The following is a 5,690-nucleotide window of genomic DNA, read 5'->3' as shown; positions in this document are numbered from 1 at the left end:
TCCGCGCCCTCGCTCTCGTCTGCTCTGGCTTCCTTGCTCTCGTCTGCCGCCGGGGACCGGGGGGGCGGGGGGGAGGACCGGGCGCCCTGCCCGCGGGCTCCCCGGGGCCCCCGCCCGCCGCCCGGCAGCGCCTCCCCGACCGACACCGACCCAGCGCCCCCGCAGCTGTTGGGGCCACGGAGCCAGGGGAGGCCCGGAGCCCGGGAGCCCTGCTCCTCTCCCCGCCTTCCGGCCCGGGGGCTTCCACGGGGGCCAGCGCGGCCGCCTGCGCGTGGGCTGCGGTGACGAGACCGCGGGGCGGCCCGGGGGCTCAGCGGCTGAGCGCCGCCTCCGGCCCGGGCGGGATCCTGGGGCCCGGGATCGAGTCCCCCGTCGGGCTCCCCGCGGGGCCCTGCTGCTCCCTCTGCCTGGGGGTCTGCCTCTCTCGCTGGGTCTCAGGACTACAGAAGAGCTCAAAACAAGAAAAAGACCGCGGCCCAGGTGGCCTCCGACAACGGCAGTTCATCTCTGGAGGCTGGAGTCCAAGAGCGGGCTGCAGGCGCGGCTGGATCCGGTGGAAGCGACCCCCGGGTTGCGGACGCGCAGCTTGCCGAGCTCGGGGGGGGCGGGGGTCGTCCTGCCGGCCGCACGCGGATCCGCGTTTTCCCGAGCGCCAGCCCCCGCGGCCCGCGGCCCCCCTCGCGCTCCTGCTGCCGCAGCGCCCCCGCGTGGCCAGCCCGTGCTCGCTGCTCCCGCTCGCGCCCCAGGAGCCGCGGAGAGATCCTGAGATCCCAGGATCCCGGGGCCCAGGCGGGGAAGCGGGGCCGCCGCTCGCTCCCACGTCCTCAGCCTCAGCCGCTCCGTCCGCAGGCCCCGCGGCGCTGCCCCCCGTGCCCCCCCGTGCCCCCCGTGCCCCCCGTGCCCCCCGTGCCGCGCGTCTCCCCGGGTGGCAGAGGCTGTCAGGCCGCCGCCTCCTCGAAGTCCCCGGAGCCAGGCCCAAGGACACGGGGTCCCGCCTGGGCGGCCGCCTAGCGCTCGGGGACCCCGCCTGCGGGAGCCGCGCAGCCGAGCGCGCTCGTCCGGGTCCCTCGGTCCCTCGGTCCCTCGGGCGACAGGGCGGCGGCCGGCGAGGATGCGAGGGGCGCGGCGGGACGCGGGGAGCCTGCCTGGTCCCCGGAGGCGGGGCGGGGGCGGCCTGAGGCCTGCAGTGCCGGGTGGCCGAGGGCCCCCACCCGGCTGGCGGGGTCTGGGGCCCCTCCCGCGCCCGCGGGCACGCGCAGCCCCGAGGAGCCCTGTCCGCGACGGCGGCGCTGGCCCGGGGCACACGAGTGTGCGCAAGGCCGACGGCGCCCTCGGGCCGCCCCCGCCGCCCCCTCGCGGGGCCCGGGCGCCTGGCTCCCCGCCGCCACCTGCCGGCTACGGGGATGGGCCCCGGGGGGGGGGGGCGCGGGCCCGGGCGCTGCTGCGACGGCGTTTGCGAGCGGGAAGGAGGCGGCGGAGCCGGTGCCGGTGCCGCGGGAAGGGGCCTCCGCTGCGCCCGGGCCTGGAGCGCCCCCTGCCGCCGCGCCGCGCCCGCGAGCTCAGCCTCACCCGGGGGAGGGGGGGACCCCGGGCCTCCTTCCTGCCGCGGGAGGGGAGGCCTGGACAGCGGAATGTTAAGAGCAACACATCAACTTATTCCCCAACAAATCGGCCACTACACACGAATTTTTATCGAGATGTAGAGTCGCAGGAACACCTGGGTGGCTCAGGGCGTGACCCCCGGGTCCCGGGATCGAGTCCCGCCTCGGGCCCCCCGCATGGAGCCTGCCTCTCCCCCTGCCTCTGTCTCTGCCTCTCTCTCATGAGTAAATAAATAAAATCTTAAAAAAAAAAAAAAAAGATGCAGCATCACACACTAATGCTCAAGTGCAGAAACCTAAGAACATCTACTGGCCGCCGTCCTATATTCTCTGGTTCAGATATTTGTCCCTGGGGTCTGGAGTTGGAGCTCCTTAGGGGCAGGAGCGTCCTGATCGTGGTTTCTTGCAAGCCCGGCGCGGGGCTTGGCCTCAGGGATGACTCACTCCCAACCTGGGAGGTACAAGTCCCAAGTTATTGTCCCCATTTCACAGGTGAGGATGCTACGGCCTGGAGAGGTCCAGAAAGCTTGTCCATTGGGTGCAGCTGCCTGGTAAGCCAGTCCTGTGCCAAATCAAGGTTTGGTGATTCCCAAATACCCCCTTGCCTTTGTCTCCTCCCCGCAGGCAAATAACCGATTTATTTTAACCAAGAAAAAAACATTGACCTAAAAGCGGCTCTCAAGTAATGAACAGCAAATACGATGTAATTTCATGATCAGCTTGAGATACCAGAGTTAAGAATGCTGACCTTTGGGGGATCCCTAGGTGGCTTAGCGGTAATTTAGCGCCACCTGCAGCCCAGGGCGTGATCCTGGAGACCCTGGATTGAGTCCCCACATCCGGCTCCCTGCATGGAGCCTGCTTCTCCCCCTGCCTGGGTCTCTGCCTCTCTCTCTCTCTCTCTCTCTCTCTCTCTCTCTCTGTCTCCCATGAATAAGCAAATAAAATCTTAAAAAAAAAAAAAAAGAATGCTGACCTTTTAGCAAAGGAGAGACTTCTCTTGCTTGATTGCCAGAGACATAAATGATCAAGCACTAGAGTGACCTCAGGTGGTGAAAGTCTACTGTTAAGAGCCTGTGAGCGGCTGTCATCCTCACTGTCCCTCTGGGCAGCCTCACCGCTCTTCCTCTAGTGGGTCTTACCAACTCTGCTCTGGGAGTTTCCTGCATGAGATGGGTTTAAGCAATTAACCCTGTTATAACATCTATTAATCGTGTTCTACTTGACTCAGGTGGGTTTTGTATGTGATCCTACGTTTTCCTGGAGCGTAGTGTTTCTTGATCAGTGGGGAGCAGGAGTGTGGGCCATTGGTTATCCTGGCACTGGCTCTTATCACGGCCTGTGAGAGTCCTAACTATATGGGGATTTTGCAAGCCAAACCCAATTTTTAATTTGTGTTGGTGGCTTGAACTGAGCCTGGTGGGCGTATTGGGTGCCTTAGAAATCAGCAGGTGTTACTAACCAGGTTCCCCCAACCCCAGAGAGTTTGTTTAAAGGGGGGGAGCTGGAAAGGGAGAGAGAAATGGTGGGCAGCGGAATTGTCTCAGGAACTGGTTCCCCCCAAAAAACAGCAGCAACAACAACAACAAAAAACCAAATAACAAAACCAGTGTGGACTTGTCCTAGATTGAATCAGTAGACCTGGGGAAGCACCTGGGAATCTGCAAGTGAGAAGTTCCGCCCCAGGTGATTCTAACGGAGACACCTAGTAGAGAAGCTGCTCAAAACACTACAGGGCTGGTGAATCCCTGGGTGGCTCAGCGGTTTGGCGCCTGCCTTTGGCCCAGGGTGCGATCCCGGGGGTCCCGGGATTGAGTCCTGTGTCGGGCTCCCTGCATGGAGCCTGCTTCTGTCTCTGCCTCTCTCTTTCTGTGTGTCTCTCGTACATAAATCTTAAAAAAAAAAAAAAAAAAAAAAAGAATGGGGCCATCTGGGTTTGAATCCCAGTTCAGCCACTTAGCTGGTAAAAAAACACTACAGGGCACATGCGGAGCACAATGTAGATGTTCCGACGTAAATCAGAAGCTGTGGCATAGTGTGGGACAAGCCAAAGCGGCTGGGCGCCCAGGATGCTGCTCCTTCGGGTCATAACGTTGCTCAGGACCTATTTAAGCCTAAGTCTTCCTCCAAGGCACAGCCCCGCGCCCGCCCCTCTGGATGCATTCCCTGGCATGCTCTCCAGCTGGACGCCTCCTCCCTGCGGGGCCGCTGCACTGCTGTGGCTTTGCAGGCCTGCCTTGGCCCTTTTTATGTCTGCACAACTTGGTGGAAAGGACAGACTGTGTCTCTTCCATCTTTGAGACCTGGTGGAGCCTTGGGTTTGGCGTGGAGCAGGTGCCCAGGGAAAAGTATGCTGCATTTATTGCTCCTAGGCTCCTTAATTTGTATTTCTTGATTTGTTGTTGCTCTTCCTGTCCAGAACTCTGCAGGATCTCTGAAGAAAATATAGGTAGTTGGCCCTGTGGTGAACGGATGCCAAATAGGCAAACACAGAAAACACACTTAGACTGGGTTTCAGTGGGGTTGAATAAGGAATTGGTCTCCCAACATCCTCTGCTCCATGAGTACCATACTCGGAGGCCCCCAGTGGGGTAGGGTCTGCAGATCCAGTGTGAAGATGTATCTTTATCCCCATTCAGAGCAATGAGGTGGGACAAGGTGATGAGACGTGGGGCTATCTGGTACTTACCTCCCTCCTCCTCCTCCTCCTCCTCCCCCCTCTTCTCCTCCTCCTCTTCCTCCGGTATTAATGGGGCCCAGGGAGGAGCTAATCTTTCACCTCCACTTGGAGGCAAGTGATTGGTGGGTATCGCCACACTGAGTCTAAGGTTTATATGGAAAAACAAAAGACCCCAAATAGCCACCACCACAGGAAGAATACAGTTTGAAGACTGACACTATCTGACTTAAAGCTACAGTAATCAAGACAGTGTGATGTTGGTGAAAGAATAGACAAGTAGATCGATGGAAACAATACGGAGAGCTCCAAAATAGATCCATGCAAATATATAGTCAATTGTTGGCAGAAGAATAAAAGCAATTCAATAGAGAAAGAATAACCTTTTTATTTAAAACAGTTTTTTATAAGATTTTACTTACTTATTCATGAGAGACAGAGAGAGAGAGAGAGAGAGAGAGGCAAGACACAGGCAGAGGGAGAAGCAGGCCCCATGCAGGGACCCCGATGTGGGACTTGATCCTGGGTCTCCAGGATCAGGCCCTGGGCTGCAGGCGGTGCTAAACCACGAGCCACCCGGGCTGCCCAGGATAACCTTTTTAATAACATGGAGCTAGAACAATTGGAAATCTTTTTGCAAAAAACCAAAATGATCTAGACACAGACTTTACCTTCCACAAGGCTTAACTCAAAATGGATCATAGACCCAAATGTAAACACAAACTCCGGAACTTCTAGAAGACAATATGGGAGAAAAGCTAGGTGACCTTTGGTGTGGTGATGGGATTTCAGCTAGCACACCAACACAATCCATGAGAGGAACTATTGAATCGATAACCTAGACTGTATTAAAATGAAAAACTTCCACTATGGGAAAGAACCTGCTAAGAGAATTAAAAGGCAAGACTCAGAATGGAAGAAAGTATTTGCAAAATGCATGTCTGAGAAAGGATTTGTATCCAAAGAACTCTTAAAACACAGCAATAAGAAAACAACCCAATTAAAAATGGGCAAAAGGTCTGAATGAACACTGCACCAGAGAAGAGATACAGATGGTAGATAAGCATATGACAAGATACTCAACCGTATATAAAAGACACAAAATGGTGCAGCCACTTTGAAAAACCATTTGGCAGGGTGGTTTTTCTTTGTAACCAAGATAAACATATTCTTATATGATCTAATAATCACACTCCTAGATATTTACCCAATTGAATTGAAAATTTACATCCAGGGCAGCCTGGGTGGCTCAGCAGTTGAGCGTCTGCCTTTGGCTTAGGGCGTGATCCCAGGTCTGGGGATTGAGTCCCACATCGGGCTCCCTGCATGGAGTCTGCTTCTCCCTCTGCCTATGCCTCTGCCTCTCTCTCTCTCTCTCTCTCTGTGTCTCTCATGAATAAATAAATAAAATC

Source organism: Canis lupus, chromosome 10, assembly GCF_048164855.1.
Source record: "Canis lupus baileyi chromosome 10, mCanLup2.hap1, whole genome shotgun sequence".
In the NCBI taxonomy this organism is placed as follows: Eukaryota; Metazoa; Chordata; class Mammalia; order Carnivora; family Canidae; genus Canis; species Canis lupus.
This window is presented reverse-complemented; position numbering follows the sequence as displayed.